Here is a 24,442-nt window from a genome sequence, read left to right on the forward strand (position 1 = left end):
GCATCAGACAGTAATTCAAACATCAATTTGTATCTCCTAATTGAGGCCACTGGTTGTTAATGGACAACAGGACTTGAAGTTAGCTTGGTACTTCAGCGTTTGTTAGAGAATAACTGCAGTGTTGGTCATTAAGGTGCAATTGTAGCCACAAACAATGAGATGGTTTTCAATGTCAATCGTGGTCAAAGAATTAGACAAAAAAAAAATGATTATTGACTGAGGTAATGAGAACAAACTGGTAACAGATATTAATTATTCATATTGGTTACTCAGCAACCAACATCAGTTAGTACAAGAATTAGCTCTAACATTAGTCACAAAAGCAAGCAAAGTGCTGTTCATTCCTGGTGACATCTGACAGTTTACCAGGTGGTATCAGATAGATTCTGTCGATAACTAAAAAAGTCAGATGTGACAAAGCTACACTGAGTGATCCAGAAGCCTTAATCAAACTCTTCAACTTAGACCAACATGAACTGGATTCTAACCTAGCTGTTACAGTAACCTCAAAATCTATTGTCTCAGTGCTTATTTCATGCTCATTAAACAAGTATTCAATATGGTGAATTTGCAAGTGTAGTCGTGATCTTTGAAAACCTGCCAGTAATTGAGAAAAAAGCAGATGAACACAGGATGTATGAAGGTCAATTATCAAGATTAGGCTCTTTCTGATGAGTCACTTAGGGCAGTGAATCAAAGTCAGGACTCAGTATTGAAAGCTTGAGTTCACTTTCAGGAAAATAGTATAATGAGTGATGGACTTGTGCGTCGAAAGTAAAATTTGAAAATGGGATATTTAAATAGGCATGCAACATGTAGTAAATAATTCAGCAAGAGGGATGTAACTTCAAGGAAGTCTGCTGTCATCTAAGACATCAAGAAAGGAATTTGAAAGGAAAGTGAGGTGTGGAATGGCTTTGGTCAGACAGACAGAAGGCAGAAAAAAAGAATTGGGATGAATGCCAAACAAAAATTCCTCAACTTCAATGTCTCTATTACTATAAAGCAAGTATGATCTTAAAAATCTTAGAGAAAATGCAGAACTAACTCATTAGGTTGTAATTAAGACTGAGCAGAGAGGAACTCAGATTAAAGAAGAACTGAACAAGGTGAACTTTAATTGAACCAGCCTCAGTCGAAGTGAGTAGTGTTGGAGGAAAGGTGATCAACGGGAGACAGTCTAGCTGTTGAGAAGAAATATAGGCTTCTAGTCTGAAACACAATAGAATGTGGTGAGGCAAAGGGATTAGTTTCTGTTTGTAGACTATCTGGGAATCAGAGGAGCAGAAAGGCAGAGAGAAGATAGAGAAATTGTTAAGGAAATCCTTGTAATTGTAGAAACTGTGGAGGTACATTTTTATTGTTGTATGACTAATAGAATAAAAATGGTGTTTGTAAAATTTCTGCTCATTTCCAACAAATAAAAACAGAGTTTGGGTGAAAAATCATGCCTTGGCCATTATCATGGACCAAGAACTGTAGTTGATAAGAAAATAAAGCTCTATTGTATTTAAATGTTCAATTATTATCAGCAATTATTACAAGATGAATTGAATCAATTTTTAAAATTATTACATTTATATAGCACCTTCCATAACCCCCTGTTTTTCTGAAACCTTTTAAAGCCAATGAAATATGGTTGAAGTATAGTCACTGTTACAATGTAGAAAAGGATGTGGCAGCCAATTTGCAAATAGCAAGCTCCCAGTAACATTACTCCCAAAGTAGCATTAGCAAGAGGATCTATGCTTATGATGTTAATTGCAAAATAATTATTGAGCAGGATAATGGGAAGCAATTCATTGCTGTTCTTCAAGTTAACATCTTTTGATTAGGTTAGATGACTTACAGAGCGGAAACAGGCCCTTCGGCCCAACAAGTCCACACCAACCCGCCGAAGCACAACCCACCCAGACGCATTCCCCTACATTTACCCCTTCACCTAACACTACGGGCAATTTAGCATGGCCAATTCACCTAGCCTGCACATTTTTGGACTGTGGGAGGAAACTGGAGCACCCGGAGGAAACCCACACAGACACGGGGAGAATGAGCAAACTCCACACAGACAGTCGCCTGAGGTGGGAATTAAACCCAGGTCTCTGGCGCTGCGAGGCAGCAGTGCTAACCACTGAGTCACCTTACCTTTCAAATCTTGGAAGCATTTATATTCACATAAGAAGGTGGAAAAGGCCTTAATTTAACACATCATCTGGAGGACAGTACTTCCAACAACATTTTCTCAGTACTTCACCAGAATATCAGCCGCAATTTTCGTTCTCAAATTGTGGAGTTGGAACTTGAGACTACAACTTTCAGACTCAATAGTGCTACCAGCAGAGTCAGCAGCATTGGCAATACTTTGGAATTATTGGCTACTTATTTACTATGAATTTATACTTCCCCCAGCACAAAATTAAAACCAACACAAATACGGATTTTAAAAGCCCCACAAGACTTAACACTTACAATATATGTGATGAAAAATATTTTCATTTGTTGGAAATACTCATAACTCCTGGTTCTTGGACATAAAGCTGATTGCAAAGATTTTGTAATAAAATCTTATTAGTAATGAGATCATATCACTCCAGGTAAATAGAAAAAACAGTTTTGCAAAGCATAATTGTGCAAGTTTGTAGTTACGATCTGTGACTTCTTTTAATTTGTGAAATAATATGAATATCATTCCAATAGGTAGCTCCATTGTATTAAAAGGGAATTGTTAGATAACTCGTGCTAGATTACAACGTTAAGTTGAAAGGCATTTCTGACTGTTATACAAAATGTGAATGAAAATCTGTTGTGGTCAAGGGAAAATGAGAGACAGAACAAACGTATGTCAGTGTGATTTTGTTGTATTCTGAAAAACACAGAAAATGTTTTACATGTGGGAAATTTTGGACAATAAACAATAACTAGGGCAGACATACTGACAAATGTCTATGTTGTCATTTTATTTTAATGTTGACTTATACTTACTATCCTGAAAGCCAGACTCAACTGAAGTTGCATCTGTATTTTGGCATTTCATGTTACTTCTTCCATTCATTCACAATGTGTGGGAATTGCTGGGCAGGACAGCATTTACTGACCATCCTGAATTAATCTTGAGGAAGTGATGGTGAGCTGCCTCCTTGAACAGTTATCGTTCACTGGAGCGTGTACACAAATGTACTGTTAGGAATCGATTTTCAGGATTTTTGACCCAGTGATAATGGAAAAGCAGTCTAGGTTCAAATCTAAAAATCACACAGCACCAATTTATAGTCCAACAGGTTTAATTGGAAGTACTAGCTTTCAGAGTGGTGCTCCTTCATCAGGTGGCTGTGTTTCAAATCAGGATGGTGGGTGTCTTGGAGAGAAACTTGCAGACAGTGGCGTTCCCATGTATCTGCTGCCCTAGTCCTTTTAGGTTGTACAAGTTCTATGGTTGGATAATGTTTCTCGGGAGCCTTAATAAATTGCTGTATCAGGTTCATTAGGACTGTGTGTAATAACTTTTCAGAACAAGCTCGGCACTAACTCAAAGGAAACATGCACTTGGAGCATTAATGTGGGGAGGAATTTGAGATATAGTTACTACAAAGATCTGGCTGCCCAGAAAACTCTCCCAATTCCTACTGCTTGCTGTAGGTGTATCAATAGAACTTAGAATACAGAGAGATAATGCTGGGAAAATTGAGAGATAAGAGACATAGACTTCCGAATAGTTCCAGAGATGTAGAAGAAGGAGAGCAAAGATGATTCTGGATAGGAGCAAGAGTAACAAGGTCGTTGTTATGGGGTCTTTAACTTTCCAAATATTAACTGGAAATACTATAGTTCAAGTACTTTAGGTGGGTCAGTTTTTGTCCAATGTGTGCAGAAGGGTTTCCTGACACAGTATGTAGACAGGCCAGCAAGAGGCGAGGCCACATTGAATTTGGTACTGGGTAATGAACCCGGCCAGGTGTTAGACTTGGAGATAGGTAAGCACTTTGGTGATAGTGACCACAATTTGGTTATATTCATTTTAGTGAAAGGGATAGGTATATACTGCAGGGCAAGAGTTATAGCTGGGGGAAGTTCAATTATAATGCCATTAGGCAAGATTTAGGATGCATAGAATGGGGAAGGAAACTGCAAGGGATGGGCACAATTGAAATGTGGAGCTTATTCAATGAACAGCTACTGTGTGTGTCTTTGATAAGTATTTACCTATCAGGCAGGGAGAAAGTGTTCAAGCGAGGGAGCCATGATTTACTAAAGAAGTTGAATCTCTTGTCAAGAGGAAGAAGAAGGCTTATGTTAAGATGAGACGTGAAGGCTTAGTTAGGGTGCTTGAGAGTTATAAGTTAGCCAGGAAAGACCTAAAGAGGGAATTAAGAAGAGTCAGGAGGGGAATGAGAAGTCATTGGCAGATAGGATCAAGGCAAATCCGAAAGCTTTCTATAGGTATATCAGGAATAAAAGGATGACTAGAGTAAGATTAGGGCTAATTAAGGATAGTAGTGGGAACTTTTGCGTGGAGTCCAAGGAAATAGGAGAAGTACTAAATGAATATTTTTCATCAATATTCACACTGGAAAAAGACAATGTTTTCAAGAAGAATAATGAGATACAGGCTACTAGAGTAGATGGGATTGAGGTTCACAAAGAGGAGGTGTTGGCAATTCTGGAAAGTGTGAAAATAGATAATTCCCCTAGGCTGGATGGGATTTAACCGAGGATTCTCTGGGAAGCTAGGGAGGCAATTACAGAACCTTTAGCTTTGATCGTCATTGTCTACAGGTAGACTGCCAGAAGACTGGAGGATAGCAAATGTTGTCCCCTTGTTTAAGAAGGGGAGTAGGGAAAACCCTGGTAATTATAGACCAGTGAGCCTTACTTCGGTTGTGGGTACAGTGTTGGAAAAGGTTATAAGGGATAGGATTTATAATCATCTAGAAAGGAATAAGTTGATTAGGGATAGTCAACACGGTTTTGCGAAGGGTAGGTCATGTCTCACAAGCTGTATTGAGTTCTTTGAGAAGGTGACCAAACAGGTGGATGAGGGTAAAGTGGTTGATGTGGTGTATTTGGATTTCAGTAAAGTGTTTGGTAAGGTTCTCCATGGTACTTTATTACACAAATGGAGGCATGGGATTGAAGGCGAAATATCAGTTTGGATCAGAAATTGGCTAGCTGTAGGTGGTGGTTGATGGGAGATATTCATCCTGGAGTTCAGTTATTAGTGGTGTGCTGTAAGGATTTGTTTTGGGTCCACTGCTGTTTGTCATTTTTATAAATGACCTAGATGAGGGTGTGGAAGGATGGGTTAGTAAATTTGCAGATGACCCAAAGGTCAGTGGAGTTGTGGTTAGTGCAGAAGGATGTTGCAGGTTACAGAGGGACATGGATAAGCTGCAGAGCTGGGCTGAGAGGTGGCAAATGTAGTTTAATGCAGAAAAGTGGGAGGTGATTCACTTTGGAAGGAGCAACAGGAATAAAGAGTGCTGAGCTAATGGTAAGATTCTTGCTACTATAGATGAACAGGGAGAGCTCAGTGTCCTTGTACATAGTTCCCTGATAGTTGCCACCCAGATTGATAGGGTTGTTAAGAAGGCATATGATATGTTGACTTTTATTGGTAGAGGGATTGAGTTTTGGAGCCTGAGGTCATGCTGCAGCTGTACAAAACTCTGGTGTGGATGCACTTGGAGTATTACATATCACCACATTATAGGAAGGATGTGGAAGCTTTTGAAAAGGTTCAAAGGTGATTTACTAGGATGTTGCCTAGTATGGAGAAAGGCTGAAAGATTTGAGGCTGTTTTCATTAGAGAGAAGAAGGTTGACAGGTGACTTAATTGAGACATATAAAATAATCAGTTGGTTAGATAGGGTGGACCGTGAGAGCCTTTTTCCTTGGATGGTGATGGCTAGCACAAGGGGGCATTGCTTTAAATTGAGGAGTGATAGAAAAGGCTGAAAGATTTGAGGCTGTTTTCGTTAGAGAGAAGAAGGTTGACAGGTGACTTAATTGAGACATATAAAATAATCAGTTGGTTAGATAGGGTGGACCGTGGATGGTGATGGCTAGCACAAGGGGGCTTTGCTTTAAATTGAGGAGTGATAGATATAGGACAGATGTCAGAGGTAGTTTGTTTACTCAGAGAGTAGTAGGGGAATGGAATATTCTGCCTACAACAGTAGTAGACCCGTCAACTTTAAGGACATTTAAATGGTCATTGGATAAACATGTGGATGAAAATGGAATAGTGAAGGATAGATCAGCTTCAGATTGGTTCCACAGGTTGACGTACCATCGAGGGCCGAAAGGCCTGTACTGCGCTGTAATGTTCAATGTTTTATGTTCTAGTACTTAAGGAAGTGGCTCTAGAAATAGTGGATACATTGGTAGCCATCTTCCATGATTCTACAGACTTTGGTTCAGTCCCTGCAGATTGGAGGGTGGTTAATGTTACTCTAATATTCAAAAAGGGAGGTAGAGAGAAACGAGGGAATTATAGATCAGTAAGCCTAACATTGGAAGTGCAGAAAAATCTCAAATCCATTATCAAGGGCTTTATAGTGGAACATTTAGGAAGTAGTGGCAGGATCAGTCAGCGTGGCTTTATGAAGGGAAATCATGCTTGACAAATCTGTTGGAATTCTATGAAGCTGCAATGAGTAGAGTTGGCAAGGGGGAGCCAGTTGATGTGGTGCATTTGTACTTTAACAAAGCGTTTTGACAAAGTCTCGCATAAGAAGTTATTGGGCAAGATTAAAATGCAAGGAATTGGGGGAAGTGTATTGAGATGGAGAGAAAACTGGTTTGCAGACAGGAAACAATGAGTAGAAATTAATGGGTCCTTTTTAAATTGGCAGGCAGTAGCTCATGGAGTCCCACAGGGATCGGTGCTGGAACCTCAGCTATTCACAATATATAATAATGATTTAGATGGGGGAACAAAGTGTAACATCTCAAAGTTTGCAGGTGATGCCAAGTTGGGTGGGAGGATGAACTATGACAAGGATGCAGAGATCCTTCAGCATGAGCTGGGCAGGTTCGGTCAGTGGGAAAATCAATGGCAAATGCAGTATAATTTGGATAAATGTGAGGTTATGCACTATGAAAGCAAAAACAAGGCGGCAGATTCCTACCTGAATGGCTGTAAATTGGGAAAGGGGAGTGTGCAGTGGGATCTGGGTGTCCTGTTGCACCAGTTGCTGAAAGTAAACATGCAGGTGCAGCAGGCAGTAAAGAAGGTAAATAGTATGTTGGCCTTCATTGCCAGAGGTTTGAGTACAGGAGCAGGGGTGTGTTGCTGTAATTATACAGGGCCTTGGTGAGGCCAAGTCTGGAATATTGTGTGCAGGTTTGGACTCCTTTTCTGAGGAAGGATACTCTTGCTTTTGAGGGAGTGCAGTGAAGGTTTCCCAGGCTGAATCCAGGGAGGGAGGACTGATGTATGAGGAGAGATTGACTAGGTTGGGATTGTTTTCACTGGAGTTCAGACGAGTGAGGTGGGATCTCCTAGAGACTTATAAAATGAGGGATCAGTATTTCTAGTTCAGGTTTTTTGTTCAGTGCTGCTAACACAGCTGGATCTGAAAGAGCAATAGGGAAAATGTTACAGTTAACTTTTGCCCCATTGACCTGTCTGAATCACCTTCATTCAGTGTTTGTAAAGTTTTAAATCACTACAGCCAATGTCTTTCTCCTGAATGGTCTTGGGTAGAAATTAATTTTGCAATTTAGGTAAGATTTGAAGGATGTGAAAAATATTGACAGCAGAGGTTCCGGGGTTGAGGAACTTCGCATATGTGATATATTGTTAAAGCAGAGGACTGTTCTCCTTGAATAAGACAAAGTTGGGAATAACAGTGAATGGTTGGATGTGGAATATACTGCCTCAAGGTGTGGAGAAGGAAGAGTCAATTATGTCTTTTAAATGAAAATTGGATGATTAAATTAAGAGAAAGAAAAATTGTAAGGCAGTAAGTCAGAGGGATGTCACCAGGCAAATTCAGAGAGCTAGTACAGACCTGACATGCTGAATTATATCTTGTGTGCTATAGACAGTCTATGATACTAAATTCACAGAAATAAGGTTGTAATACAATTCACACAACGCAAAGATAATGCATATTGAGACTACTTCCATAAAATAAATTTCCCTCTGGTGACATAATCCAACAATCTATTCCCAACTAAAAACCTGCAGATAAGTATTTCTGAGATACACTCTCTTCACTCAGTTTACACCCTGACACACTGGGAGAGACCAGTGTTCCTTTTGTGGAAAGGAACCTGTTGTAACCTTTACCTAATTCTAAGTCAGAATGGCTGACAGATAAGGCAGAAACGTGGCAGTGAATATATAGTTCTAACCAGTGAAGGAATTGTTAGAATGTTTCAACTAAAACATTGATACTTCAGTCCGAGTGTCCACCTTCCTAAGCAATATATGAGAGAAATAAAGCCCACCTGTACATGACAAAATGGGCATCTAGTCAAAAAAGGGGGAGGTTGGGAAGAAGGTCATGAGGGATTTGGGGAAAGGCGGCTTTGTGCTGGCTGACACTGTGCATGCTTTAAAAATAGTTAATGTTTATAAATGCAGACTGAAAAGCTAGACTAATGGTAACCAAGTATTCACTCTTAATTATCATATATACCCATCTAATTCACTAATCCTCTGTATAGAATGAAATCTGTCATCCATCCTTGGTCTGACTATAGGCCCACAATGTTGTCGTTGCCTCTTAACCATCCTATGGGCCATTAGAAATGGGCAATAAATGCCGGTCTATCGAGCAATGTCCATATCCCATGAATAAATATAAGGCTTTTAAAAATTTACTCTCAGTTTAGAGAATTCCAGATGTTTCATTACAAATGTCTCAGTTATAACTACATTGTCACACTTTCCAGTGAAAGGAAACATCACTGGGCCATGGTAAGGTAAAATATTATAGCCTATTACAAACACATACTCATACTGACTGGCATTGCTTCCATCACCCAGACTACAATCAGTTAACTGTGGATTGAAGTTAGGAACTTCTACTTTACTTATCTCAGTACCACCTAAGCTCATTAACTACTGAGTTATCAGAAACATGTTAAAATTTTAATTTTGAGTCTTTTGCAATAAGTTGTCATTTGATTGAGATAAGCATTTCTGAGTCACTCTCCCATCACTCAGTTCACACCCTGACACATTGGGAGAGACCAGTGTTCCTTTTGTGGAAGGCATAACAAGCTATGTTCTATGTTATTTATGATTACATTTGGTTTCTGAATTTCCATCTGTTGGTGCATAGCACTAACACAATGTATAAACATAGAAACAGAGAAGGTAGGAGCAGGAGTAGGCCAATGGACCCCTCAAGCCTGTTCTGTCATTCAATGTGATTATGGTTGATCATTATACTCAGTACTCTAATTCCTCGTTTCCTCCATATCTCTTGGTCCCTTTAGTCACAAGAGCTACATCTACCTCCTTCTTGAAAACACATAATGTTTTTGGCCTCAACCATTTTCTGTGGTAAGGAATTTCACTATTCACTAGGTGAAGAACTTTCTTATCTCAGTTCTGAAAGATTTACCTCGTTTCCTTAAATTATGATCCCAAGTTCTGACTTTCCCACCATCAGGAATATCTTTCCTGTATATAACCTGTCTAGTCCTGTTAGAATTTTTTTTGGTTTCCATGAGGTACACTCTATTTCTTCTAAACACCCAGTGACTATAATCCTAACTGACTCAATCTCTCCTCATTCAGCAGTCCTGTCATTCCAAGAATCAGTTTCGTAAATCTTTGTGACCAAGAACATCCTTCCTCAGATAAGGAGACCAAAACTTCACTCAATATTCCAAGTGTGGCCTTACCTATACCCTGTATAATTTCAGCAAGACATCTTGTTCCTGTCCTCAAATACTCTCGCAATGAAGTCCGATATGTATTTGCCTTCATTATTGCCTGTTGCACTCATATACTTACATTTAATGACTGGTGCATGAGTGCAATGATTGTGAAAGGACAAAATAGGATAGAGGTACATTGGTTGGCCACTTGGGCACAGAAATGTCAGAAGGAGTTTAATCCAGAAAGATGCAAGGTGATGCATTTTAGAAGATCAAATTTAGATGTGAATTATACTGCAAATGGCAGAACCTTTAGGAACATTAACATACAAATAGATCTGGACATGCAGGTCCACAGTTCCCAAAAAATGGCGACACAAGTGGCCAAGATGATTAAGAAGGCATATGGCATCCTTGCCTTCATTGTTAAAAATCACACAACACCAGGTTATAGTCCAATAGGTTTATTTTGAAGCACTAGTTTTCAGATTGCTGCTCCTTCATCAGATAGTTGTGGTGAATAAGATTGTGAAACACAGAATTTATAGCAAAAGTTTACAGTGTGATGTAACTGTAGGTTACCTTTGCTATAGATTCTGCGTCTTACAATCTTATTCTCCACAATCACCTGATGAAGAAGCAGCACTCCGAAAGCTAATGCTTCCAATTAAACCTGTTGGACTGTAACCTGGTGTTGTGTGATTTTTAACTTTGTACACCCCAGTTCAACACCGGCATCTCCAAATCATGATTGCCTTCATTGGCCAGTGCATGGAGTACAAGAGTTGGCAAACCATGTTGCAGTGATATAAAGAGGAGAAAGTGAGGTCTGCTAATTCCTGAAGAAGGGCTTATGGCAGAAACGTCAATTCTCCTGTTCCCTGGATGCTGCCTGACCTGCTGCGCTGTTCCAGCAACACATTTTCAGCTCTGCAGTGATATAAACCCTTGTTTGGCCACATTTGGAGTACTGTGTACAGTTCTGGTCACCACCCTACCAGAAAGACGTGGAAGCTTTGGAGAGGATGCAGAGAAGGTTCACCAAGATGTTGCTATGAGGAAAGATTAAAAAGGCTAGTATCGTTTTCACTGGAAAGATAGTTGCTGAGAGGAGACCTGATAGAGGTCTACAAAATTATGAGAGGTATAGATAGGGTAGATAGTCAGAGGCTTTTTCTCCAGTGTTGAAGTTTCAATTACAAGGGGGCAGTGGTTCAAGGTGAGAGGGGGAACGTTTAAAGGATGTATGCGAGTGTGGAAGGAGCCTGGAGTCCACTGCCAGAAGGGGTGGTGTAAGCAGGCACGCTGATGACATTTAGGAGGCATCTGGATGGTTACATGAATAGGAAGGGAATAGAGGGATATAGACCGAATAAGGGCAGAAGGTTTATTTTTTCATTTAGTTGAGGCATGATGTTCGGTACAGGCTTGGAGGGCCAAAGGGCCTGTTTCTCTGGCTGTACTTCTCTTTTGTTCTTTATCCTTTTTGCATCCAGGTCTCATTGAACATTCCCCTCTCTCAACTTACAGCCATTCAAATAATAATCTGCCTTCCTATTTTGCTACCAAATAGGATAGCCTCCCATGCGAAGTCTCTGTAGCCTCCTCATAGCTCATCCTTCTACGCAACTGTTTGTCATCTGCAAATTTTGGGATGTTACATTTAGTTCTCTCAAAAAATCATTAACAAAAATAGTGAATAACTGGGGTCCTACTAGCAATTCCTGTGGTATCCCACTGGTCATTGGCTGACATTCAGAAAAAGACCCATTTATTCCTAGTCTTTGTTTCCTCACAGTTAGTCAATATTCTCTCCATCATAACACACTACCTTCAATCCCATGCACTTTAATTTCACACATTAATGTCTTTTCTGAAAAAGTCCAAATAAACAACATTCACGGGCTTCCCCAACCAACTCTACTAGGTACATCCCTGAAGATTTCCACCAAATTTGTCAAGTATATTTTCCTTTTGTAGATCCATGTTGGCTGAATCGACTTCTAGCACTTTTTTAATGAGGGATGCACTATAAAATCTTTGACAATGAATGCTTGCATTTTCCCAGCTACTGATGTCTCACTCACAGTCTACAAATCCCTGCTTTCTCTCTACTTCCTTTTTTTTAAAATTGTCACACTCCAATCTGTTATGAATTGTTCCAGAGTCAAAAGAATCTTGGAAGATGACCACCAATGAATCCATGATGTCTAGGCTCACTTACTTAAGTACTCTGAGATAGAACAGAGAACAATACAGCATAGGAACAGGCCCCTCAGCTCACCATGTCTGTGCCAACCATGATGCCATTCTAAACTCATCCTATCTGCTTGCACATGGTCCATTTCCATCTATTCACTGCTTGTTCCTGTGTCTGTATAAATGCCTCTTAAGCTTTGTTCATGCATCTGCTTTTACCACCTCCCTTGACAGCAGATTTCAGGTACTCAATACCTTCGGTGTAAAAAACTATCTTGATATATCTCTTTTAAACTTTCCCCCCTCACCTTAAACCTATACCCCCTAGTATCTGATATTTCTGAAAGAAACCCTGACTATCTACCCTATCCATTGCCCTCATGTTGCCCTTCAGCCTCTGACATTCTAGTGAAACCAATCCAAGTTTGTTCAACCTCTCCTTATAGATAATACACTCCAATTCAGGCAACATCCTGGTAAACCTCTTCTGTACCCTCTCCAATGCCTCTATAGCCAAAGCCCCGACCAATGAAGGCAAGCATGCCGTATGTCTCCTTTATCACCTTTTTGACTTATGTTACCACTTTCAGGGATATCAATGCTCCTATGTGTCTTGCTATTTACTGTATACTTTCCTCTTGCGTTTGACATCCCAAACTGCATCACCTCACAAGCGTCCAGATTAACCTCCATTTGCCATTTCTCCACCCAACTTTCCAACTGATTTATTATCCACAACTTCATCAACTTCTGTGTCATCTGAAAACTTACTAATCAGAGCACTAACATTTTCATCCAAATCATTTATATATATGTATTACCAACAACAGAGGTCCCAATGCTGTTCTTTGCGGAACACCATTGCTCATGAACTTCCAGTCAAAATGACACCTCTCCATAACTACCCTCTGTCTTCTATGGCCATGCCAATTTTGTATCCAACTTGCCAACTCACCAGGAATCCCATGTAAGTTGATCAATAGGGGCACAAGGAATAAAAGTTGACAAGTTATTTTAGAATAGAATTGAACCTCCTAAAGTGTGGAAACAGACTCTTCAGCCCAACTAGTCCAGACCAACCCTCCAAAGAGTAACCCAATCAGATCCATTCCCTTACCCTACATTTACCCCTGACTAATATACCTAACCTACACATCCCTGAACTCTGTGGGCAATTTAGCAGAACCAATTCACCTAACATGCATATCTTTGGATTGTAGGAGGAAACCACAGCATCCAGAGGACATGGGGAGAACTCCATACAGAGAGTCACCCGAGGCTGGAATCAAACCCAGTTCCCTAGTGCTATGAGGTAGCAGTGCTAACCATTGAGTCACCAGGTCACCCGTAACTGTATAAAACTTTGGTCAGACCAAATTTGGAGTACTATGCACAGTTCTGCTCACTGCACTATTGGAATTTGTGGAAGTTCATGAGGGATCTTGTTAAAGTCCATGTAAACAACATCCACTGCCTTACCCTTATCAATCAGCTTCGTCACTTACTCAGAAAACTCAGTTAAGTTTATGAAACAAGACCTCCCCTGCGTAAAGACATGCTGACTAATCCTAATAAGTTCATTCTTTTCCAATACAAGTAAATCTTGTCCCTAAGAATCTTCTCCAATAATTTCCCTATCACTGATGTAAGACTTACTAGCCTATAATTTCCTGGTTTATCCCTGTTGCCCTTTTTGAACAAAGCAACAACATTGACTATTCTTTAGTTTTCTGAGAACTTATTTGTGACTAAAGAGGATAGAAAGATCTCTGTCAAGGCTACAGCAATCTCAGCCTAATGTTTTTAAAGGCACCCAATACTTCCTCCTTCTTAATGCCAATGTGCCTTTTGTATCAACTAACCCCATTCTAAACTTACCATCATCCAAGTCTTTCGCCGTGGTGAAAACACAGCGTACTCATTAAGGACTTCACCAACTTCCTCTGGCTCCATGCATAATTTCCCTCCATTGTCCTTGAGTAGACCTACCCTTTCCCTAGTTACACCCTTGCTTCTAATAGATGTATGAAATGCTTTGGGATCCTCCTTAATTCTATTTGCCAAGGACACTTCCTGGCTCCTTCTAGCCATCCTAATTTTTTCTTTTCTGTCTATTTCCTTACTGCTTCCGTTATACTCGTCAAGGGCTTTGCTTGACTTCTGTTTCCTTAATTTTACATATGCTTCCTTTTTGTTTTTAACTGAACTTACAACATTTTTCATCATCCAAGATTCCTGAATCTTGCTATCCTTACCTTCATCCTCAAAGGAACATGCTGATACTGACCTCTGGTAAACTGACTTTTAAACTGACTCCCATATGTCAGCTGTGCAGTTACCTTCAAACAGTGGACCCAATCTGATTTTGCCAGTTCCTGGCTAATAGTATTTTAATCAGCCTTCCCCGAGTTTAGCACTTTCGAATCCTCTTCCATAACAAATCTTGCAATTTACGGAATTATGGTCACTGTAGATTACCAGATGTAGATTAACTGGCCCTGGGGATTAATCAGCCTTCAATTTCTTTACTAATATACATTTACTTCAGTTCCTCACTCTCACTAAATCCTATCACTTCTGATATGTTATTTGTGACCTCCATTCAGAAAATAGAAATGAAGTATGAATTTAGTTTTTCAGTCATTTTTTTGTTTCCTGATATAAATTCCCCTGTCTCAGACAGTAAATGACCAATATTAGTTTTCCACAGTCCTTTTCTCTTTATAAACTTTTCGAAGACTTCCCCTTATCAATAATTCAGTCCTTGCTTCTTCCTTTGCTGAGGTATAAACCGATTCCAATTCTTAGTTCTAATGTTTTTTTCTTGCCAATTTGTATGCCTCATTTTTGCTCAAATATTATTTCTAACATCAAAAGAGAAAAAGCTGGAAAATCTCAGCAGGTCTGGCAGCATCTGTAAGGAGAGAAAAGAGCTGACGTTTCGAGTCTGACTGACCCTTTGTCAGACTCGAAACATCAGCTCTTTTCTCTCCTTACAGATGCTGCCAGACCTGCTGAGATTTTCCAGCATTTTCTCTTTTGGTTTCAGATTCCAGCATCCTCAGTAATTTGCTTTTATTATTTCTAACATTTTTTGTAAGCCATGATTTGGCCACTGTTCTCTTTGCATCTTGCACCAGACAAGAATAAACAATTTTTGTAGTTCACCCATTTGCTTGTTGAATGTTTGCCATTGTCTATCCATTATCATTTCTTTCAGTAACATTTCCCGATCCATCATAGCCAAGTCATACCTCATCGTATTTTCCCTTATAATGATTTAGGTTCCCAGTCTCAGAATCAAATACCTCACTCTCTGTCTTGATGAAGAATTCTACTATATTATGGCCACTCATCACCAAAGGGTCTCTCAACACTTCATAACCAATTATTTCTTTCTTATTGACTAATATCCAATCTAAGATGGCCTGTTCTCTTGTTGATTTCTTAATGTGTTAGGCCTCAAAACCAACATTCTCAGAATCCCTCTTCTATGATCTTGTGACAAATTTGATTCACCCAATCCACATTCAGATTAAAGTCATTCATAATTACAGATGTTCCTTTGCTGCATACATCTCTGATTTCCTGTTAATGCTATTCCTGATATCACCACTATCATCTGGTAGTCTACACATGACCCCAACAAATGTTTTTGTCCTCTGGTATTTCTAAATTTTACCCACATAGATCTATGTTGCCTGAATGATTACCTGTTCTCAATATTGTGTTTTATATCCTCTTTAATGAGTAATGCAACAGCACTGTCTTTTCATTTTCGACTGTTCTATCCCAAATCCCTCTGTATTTCTGCTGAGCTGGTAACTTTTGTATTTCACCCAGCCGTCTCTATTTCTACTGAATTTCTAAGGAGAAGTAGTGAATGAAGTTTACGTGTGCTACAAAATGGGGGAGAAATCATGAAGTCAACATCCATGAATCTCTTCTCAGCTGATGTGAGGTAATATGGTGTGGGCCGGATGGCGGAGGACAGTGAATGGAGGAAGGGAAGCAAAGAAATGAGATAACATTAGTTCTTTTTGAGGAAGGTATATCATCTTCAAAAAAAAGCATTATTACCCTTGCATGCCAAACTCAAAGTAAATTTGTACCTATATCTTTAATGCTGCACAGCGGTTAGACACCTTTAAAAAACTGCAACATTTCTTTGAATATTCCTGATGAAGAAAGATTTTGTGCTTCTAGATTGTTAAAATACAAGCATGACAGATGTTAGTGATTTAAAGGAGGACCTGATACAGGTCAATGATTTATAGTTTCATGTAATTATGTAGATCATTTGCTCAATGCCATCGTATAATATTTATGCATTGGCACCGTTCAGTTCTCTCAGCACTTTCATTTAAATTGCTATAACAATAAGCAAACACAAACTTCAGATCTCCCTTACATTCGTCAAAGCTTATGGCTGCACAGACAGCTTTGCAGTGAACACAAAGAGCTACTGAAGAGTTTCACTCCAACCCTCAGGCTAGTGGTTGGTGTGTTGTAATATTCCAGTGTTTATATCAGCGGGTTGCACTCGGACAATCTGGAGCTGTGCATCTGTCTCCCTTCAAAACAGCTCTGGTGTGTCTAAAAGAGAAAAAATGTCGCCCTTTTTCTGGATACAGTTCAGATGGATTTCTGCCAGTTGCTGAACCATATCCTTTCAAGTTAAGTCTGAATAATCCCCTCGCTGGGTCTTTGTTCTGCAAAATAATTTTCTTTATGAATCGCCCACTTTCAAATAAATTATTTAAAAATTGTGCGTTTCTAACAGGATTGTAAATGTGCTGCTGGCAGAAGGAGAGAATTTTAGCAGCACCGCAACAATCTTTTTTTAAGTGAAAAATTAATCATTGAAGAGTACGAACCATAATCTCTACCCAGAAGGTTTGAGATTGTGAAGATATCTATAATAGAACTGATCGGCATTGCAGATTTCGGGAGTGCTTATATTGAAATTTGAGAGCTTGGAAAAATATTTGATCAAAGAGCATAATATGTGTGAATTAAAGTGAAAGCAATTCTTCCCATTTGTCTGTAGTGACAGCAACCAGGCAACTATCCATTCTGTTGGTCACTTGAGATCTGGAGAGCAGGCGTTTTTGACATTAAAATCTGGCTAGGACCTTGCTAAATTCTATTCTCTTTCCAAGCCTTGCAGGGTTTCCTTTAGCAATGCCAGCATTACGAAAAACACTGACTTAGCCTCAAGCACTAATTAAATTAAATGTTTGCTTCAAGATGGCCAACTTTTCCCTAACAATTTGTGAGAACATAAGAAACACATGGACCTTAAGTAGACCTGCGGTGAGTACATGCTCTAGGAGTGAAGGGAACAATACATGTGAGTTCTAAAATGACATGTGCTAAAGATACATTGGGCAAACTGCGCCACTATTCTCTAGAGTTTTGAAGAATGAGAGGTGATCCCAAAGATATTTAAAAATGTAGACAGGTAGGTGCTGGGAAAATGTTTTCCTTAGTTACGGAGTCTAGAACTAGACGCACAATTTAAAAATAAGGGGGATGCCATTTGGAACTGAGATGAGGAGAATGCTTTCACTCAGAGGGTGGTGAATATTGAAAACTTTCTACCTCAGAGAGCTGTGGAAGTTTAATCTTTGAGCACGTTTAAGGTAGAGATTGATAGATTTATGGTTACCAGTGGTGTAAACGGTTATGGGGGTAGAATGTGTCAAAGGCATTGATCTGTTGAGCAGGCATGCTTGTATTAAAAGGCAAAACAAACTAGATGGGTAGAAAGCTGAAAAATGTGTTGCTGGAAAAGCGCAGCAGGTCAGGCAGCATCAAAGGAGCAGGAGAATCGACGCTTCGGGCATAAGCCCTTCTTCAGGAAATTTCCTGAAGAAGGGCTTATGCCCGAAACGTCGATTCTCCTGCTCCTTTGATGCTGCCTGACCTGCTGCGCTTTTCCAGCAATACATTTTTCAGCTCTGATCTCCAGCATCTGCAGTCCTCACTTTCTCCTAGATGGATAAAAAGGCCTAGTAATGTTCCTATGTTCCAAAGAATGATAGAGATCTGGCCAGTTTTACAGGCAGGGCTTTAATTCCGTTAATTATCTTTGACTCCAAACACAGGCAGTTTGGTTGCTGGGAGACCTTTGGTGGAAATTGGGAGATTTGCTGGATAATAGAGCAAAGAGGAAGGGCAAGCAAGTGAAGACCGGGAATAAACCTCCAATTCTCCTAGATCATATAGAAAACGCAACAAAGCATTTAAAATTTAATCTACCTTATGTTCTTGAACATACAGTAGCAAAATTTCTCTGACTAGGAAGCAATTAATACTCCTCTCCTTTTGACATAAAAACTGCAAGTCCAAACATCATTACTAAGAAATGACCTGTATATTTATAGGCACTTCCTTCGTATTTCCTGCTGAAAATAATGGAATAATACTCGGGCATAGTGATATCATAACAGAATCAGAGGGCTTAAATTCCTGCCATCTTCAGAACTGACTCCCCCATCTCCAGCCTGGTTTTGGTGGGGAGGTGGATCAGAGATGCAAAAATAAAGGCCACATTTTCAATTCATTCCTTTCCATATTATAACTGGGGCTGCAGAATGATTAAACTCAATATCCAGCCTCTGTCTGGAACTCATCTTGAATACATTGTGGCATACAGAGAGCGGAACTGTGATAGTAAAATACTAGGGTGCATTCAGTTAGACAGTATTAGACAGCCCTCCTCAGCACCCTGGTATAGGGAAAGTATAATCATTATGGGGTCCTGCTCCTTATCAATATGATACCCTCTCCCGGAAAACATAATTGCCTGAAAGCTGGTAAAGGGAAGATCTGACTTAGCTATGATGCTTGTTCCCTAACTGCCTTGGGTGGCATGGCAGTGTTTTAAAAAATTCTCAAGGTCAAGGACCAGGCTCGCAGGAACATAATTGCCTGAAAGCTGGTAAAGGGAAGATCTGACTTAGCTATGATGCTTGTTCCCTAACTGCCTTGGGTGGCATGGCAGCTCAGTGGTTAGCACTGTTGCTTCATAGCACCAGTGACCCAGGTTCAACTCTACCCTCAGGCAACTGACTGTGTGGAGTTTATATGGTTTCCCCGTGTCTGTGTGGTTTCCTCCCACAATCCAAAGATATGCAGGTTGGGTGAATTGGCCATGCGAAATTACCCATTGTGTCCAGGGATGTGTAGGTTGGGTGCATTAGTCAGGAGTAAATGTAGAGTAATGGGGTGGGGGAGTGGGTTTGGGTGAGTTGCTCTTCGGAGGGTTGGTGTGGACTTGTTGGGCTGAGGGGCCTGTTTCCACACTATAGGGATTCCATTCTAACTCATGGTTAAGCATTTCGACAAAGGTCAAGCATGGAAATTTGGATGTTCTTTGTTTCTGCCAGGGACTTAAGTTGTGATATCTGTGATGACTCTGCTTTATCTGAGGAGAGCCAGTAATAGAGTTGCCAAAGAATCTTCATTGAAGATCTGTTCACTTTCATTGCAGGAAGGATGGGAGACATGGTCTGAGACCTGGGGAAGTAACTATTGTCTTGGGGCAGAGACATGAGTCAAAGCAGGACTGATCAGCAGCCGAAGAGATAGAGAGCCCATATCTTGGCTAAGCAACACTCACTCTGTTACTGCAGGGTCAGGATGTACACAACCACTTCTCCCAGCACCACCTTTCATTAAGTTAAAGAGAAACTAATGTGGTTAACTCCTAACTGCCTTCCAATTAGGGTAATAAATGCTGGCCTTTCAACAATACACATATCCCATAAAAGAATAATTCTAAACAAATGCATTTTAATAATTGTTTTCCTGACTTAATGTTGTCAAAGTGCACTCATAATGTCAATGGAATTCTGACTTGAAAGACCTGTAGGCTTCCAAACGACCATATGAGGAGATTATATAGTATCTGAAAATGATTGGAGTGTCATCATATTTTTTCACTTCATTGTGCAAGCTTCACACACAGAAAAATGGTTAAGGAAGATATTAAAGGAAACCAGTGCCTATGAAATGACATCCAAAGAAGAAATTGATTTGCCTGTTTCCTGAAGAAGGGCCTGTGCCCAAAACGTCGAATCTCCTGTTCCCTGGATGCTGCCTGACCTGCTGTGCTGTTCCAGCAATAAAGTTTCAACCTTGCCTGTACTTCACTCAATCTAGTCTACTGTTTTCACTGACCACAATATGGTGTCCTGTACTCGGGGGAGCCAAAACACAGACGTGGTAACCATTTTGCAGAGCACTTCCATTCTGTTCATAAAAATGACCCCAAGGTTCCAGTTGCCTATCAATTCAGCACATCACCATGTTCCCCGGCCAATGTTTCTGTCTTAAGCCTGCTGTTATGTTCCAATGAGGCTCAGGAAGCATGAAGAAGAGCATTTCATTTTCCTCTTGGTAACCCTGCAGCCTTCAGGACTCAACACCAAATTCAATAATTTCAGGTCCTGAGTACCTTCTCCCATGCTCTTTACCCATCCCCTTAGCCCAGATCATATCATTACAAGAGCTGCTTTCAGCACAGTCAATTAATTTTCATGCATTTATGGACCCCATTATCAGCTTTTCTTCTTCCCTGGCTTACCACCATCCATCCTTTTGTGCCCAACTGTTGTTATCTCTCTCTGAATTCCAGCTCTATCTATCCACTTACTCCTTATCCATTCCTCCAATCCCTTTCTCAGCAACATATTCCACGATTTCCAAGCTACTAACAGTTCTGGAGAAAGGTTACTGGAGTCAAAATATTAACTCTGCTTTCTATCCATAAATGCTGAGGGGTGACCTCATAGAGGTTTATAAAATCATGAGGGGCATGGATAGGATAAATAGATAAAGTCTTTTCCTGGGGTGGGGGAGTCCAGAACTCGAGGGCATAGGTTTAGGGTGAGAGGGGAAAAATTTAAAAGAGACCTAAGGGGCAACCTTTTCACATAGAGGCGGGTGGAATGAACTGCCAGAGGAAGTAGTGGAGGCTGGTACATTTGCAAAATTTAAGACTTCTGGATGGGTATTTGAAAAAGAAAGGTTTAGAAGGATATGGGCCAAGTGCTGGAAATGGGACTATATTGGATTGGGATATCTGGCTGGCATGGGCGAGTTGGACTGAAGGGTCTATTTCCATGCTGTACATCTCTATGACTCTATGACTGAAGTGTCTATTTCCATGCTGTACATCTCTATGACTCTATGACTGAAGGGTCTGTTTCCATGCTGTACATCTCTATGACTCTATGCTGCCACCTCTGATGAGTTTCTCCAGCAATTTCAATTCTTGTTGAAAAAACTTATAACCTTTGATAAGGAGGCATGAAAAGATGGGGAAAAAGAGGAAACAGATATTTTCTTTCATTCACTCTTGAGGTGTGGTCTCTGCTGGCTGGGCTGGTATTTATAACCCATCCTTAATTGTCCTTCAGAAAGTAATGGTGAGTTGCCTTCTGGAATAACTAGAGTCCATTTGGTGTGGGCAGACACAAAATGCAATTGGACAGAAAGTTCCAGGAGTTTAGCCCAGCGACAATAAAAGAATGGTGATATTTTTCCAAGGTACTATGTTGAAGGGTAACTGGCATATGATGGTAATCCTATATATATGCTATCCATGTCCTTCCAGATGAAAGTGGCTTTGGATTTGGGAGGTTCTGTTGAAGGAGGCTTGTTGAATTTCTGTAATGATGCTTCCTACTATGCATCAGTATTGGAGGTAGTTCCTGTTAGTAGATGTGTGCCAATCAAATGGACTGCTTTGCCTCTATGTGCTATTAAGACTGTTGTTGGAGCTGCACTTATCCAGACAAACAGGGAGTGTTCAATCACACTTCTGATATATGCCTTGTAGATAGTGAAGAGATTTTAAGTAGTATGGAAGTGAATTGCTTGCTGTAGGATTCCTAACATCCGTTCTTGTAGTATTTATAGGGCCAGTTCAGTTTAGTGTTTGATCAACAGTAATTGCCAAGATGTTGATAAATTCAAAAAGAAAAACTGATGAATGTTACTGTCAAAATATTGAACAAGTTAATGGCACAATTGATTATTCACAAATCAAAATGGTCATTATTATAGGACAATGGCCAAAATTTTTAGGCTGAATCAGTATAGTTTTGTGAAAGGGAAACTATACTTGAAAATCCCGAGAGATATTGCAGTACCAATAAGGACAGAATTTAAGGTGTAGTATAGTTGGATTTTCAGATTGTATTCAGTCATCAATCCCATTATTCAGTCATCAATCCCATTATTCAGTCATCAATCCCTTGAAAGAAGGCTGAGTCTGCCCAAATCTCATGACGTGTGGGTCCTCTGGTCACTCAGTAAGAGGTTTTGTTCTCAAGCCAAGGTTCTGATCCTTATCCTTCGGTTTCTCTCACTTCGCTAGAGCAGAGTCTACTTGATCATTGAATAAGGGGTCACATGCCAGATCAGAGATCATTAGATTGGGAGTAATATAAAACTATAGTCTGAAGATTTGTTGATTGACAGAAAACTCAGAGTAGGAGTCCGATCTCCTCCTATTCCTGTTTACACCTCTATTGGATTTATGTTTTGTTTCTGTAATAGGTATCCATTTGTGTTGTACGATTATCCCACTTTTAACATAATGTCCACCCAATTACAGACTTCCTTTTGTTATTTGCTCCCCGTAACTCCAGCCTCAATCCACTTTCTCTGTCTCTGCACTTTCTGGCAATCTAATACTTCTCCAGATTTGTTCAATTATGATAAAATCTTTGTTTTTTTCTCTCTATAGATGTTGCCTAATTGGCTGACTATTTCCAATTTTTTTTGTAAAAAGATGCAGGACATTGATTAAATGTTTGAACAAGAAAGTGGCCTGTGGAGTATAATGTGTGGAGCTGTGAAATACTCATCTTAGTAAAAAGAAAAGAAATTCAGAATATGTTTTAAAATAGTGGATGTTGTCATTAAGAGGGATTTGGGCGTCCTCATAAGAGTCAACATATAGGCAAGCAAGCACTTGGGAAGGTAATTGATGATTCAGCTTTTATTGCAATCAGATTGGAATACAAAACTAAGGAAATCTTACTTGTATTATTAGTACTTCACTAAAACCACACACACAGTACTGTGCATAGTTTCTCACCTAAAGAAGGACTCCGAGAACGCAATGAATGTTCAATGGATTAAATGAGAGATCTATCATTTAAAGTTGACCAGAATGGTAATGTCTTCTCTGGAGTATGAGCAATTACTTCAAATGCATTCATTTCTTAATAGACTTGATAAAATAGATGTCAAGATGTTGTGTCTTCTGACTGGAAAGCCCCAGGATAAGGAGTTAAATTCTTTAAGCAAGACAGCTGTAGATACTCAGTTAGAAAAAGCTGAGATTGACAGATTTTTAGACACTAATGGATGCATAGAAACAGAAATAAAGTAGCAAAGTGTAGTTGAGGCAGAGATTCAACCACAATCTGTCGATTGGAGGATCAAGCTCTTAAGTACATATGCTGTCCTCTTCTCTTATTTCCTAACTGTAAATGTGCAGTTAAACTCAAATATCCAAACATTTCTGTTGACTAATATCACTCTGTTCTTAGCTTAGATAAGTGACAGCTCACAATGTGCATCATCATTGAAATGCATTGAATGGCATGAGTTTGAAATGTGCATTGTTGATATGAACTATATTCACCACACATCATTCAATCTTGTCATTTGAGTCCAGGTACTCTTTTAAAAATGTGATAAATGTTACCACAAAGCTTTTGACACCGACTCTCATTGCTTCAAGTTATAGTTAATGGAAGTATTAAAGTGCAATATTTTAAATGAAAACTTTCTACTTTTTTCTGTCTCTTTCAACCAAAAATTTCTTTTTTTTCTCTCTTTCTGATCTGCATTACGCCATTCAAGTCATCTTTTTGACTCAGTCCTTCTGCAGACAATTTCATAATCCTTTAGTACTGTTACTTAAGGAGATATGCACAGTTGCTTGTCATGTTCATTCATGATGTAATGCCCTGTTGCCCCTGCAACAAAATCCTCAGCTCACACAATCAGCAACTAACAATATTTGAAAATCGTAATGTAGAAGGGAATTCAACATAATGTCAGATGTTCTGCTTTAACAATATTTGGCCCAATGATATTGGTGTAAACATCAGTGAAATTCCAAGTATTTTTGCCTCAAACGGTATTCGCAAAGACAACGCACATTATGTGAATCAAACTCAGCATATGTCAAAAGGAAAACAAATATCTACAACATTAGGGTCTTTACATCATTCTAACATCTCCTTTGCAAATAACATCATACATACTTCTGGTGACAAAACTGAGAAAAGTGATTGTATTGGGTGGGATACTTTTCGGAGGGTCAGTGTGGACTTGTTGGGCCAAATGGGATTCTATGGGGAATCTCTGATTCTA

Source organism: Chiloscyllium plagiosum, chromosome 32 (assembly GCF_004010195.1).
Source record: "Chiloscyllium plagiosum isolate BGI_BamShark_2017 chromosome 32, ASM401019v2, whole genome shotgun sequence".
Classification (NCBI taxonomy): Eukaryota; Metazoa; Chordata; class Chondrichthyes; order Orectolobiformes; family Hemiscylliidae; genus Chiloscyllium; species Chiloscyllium plagiosum.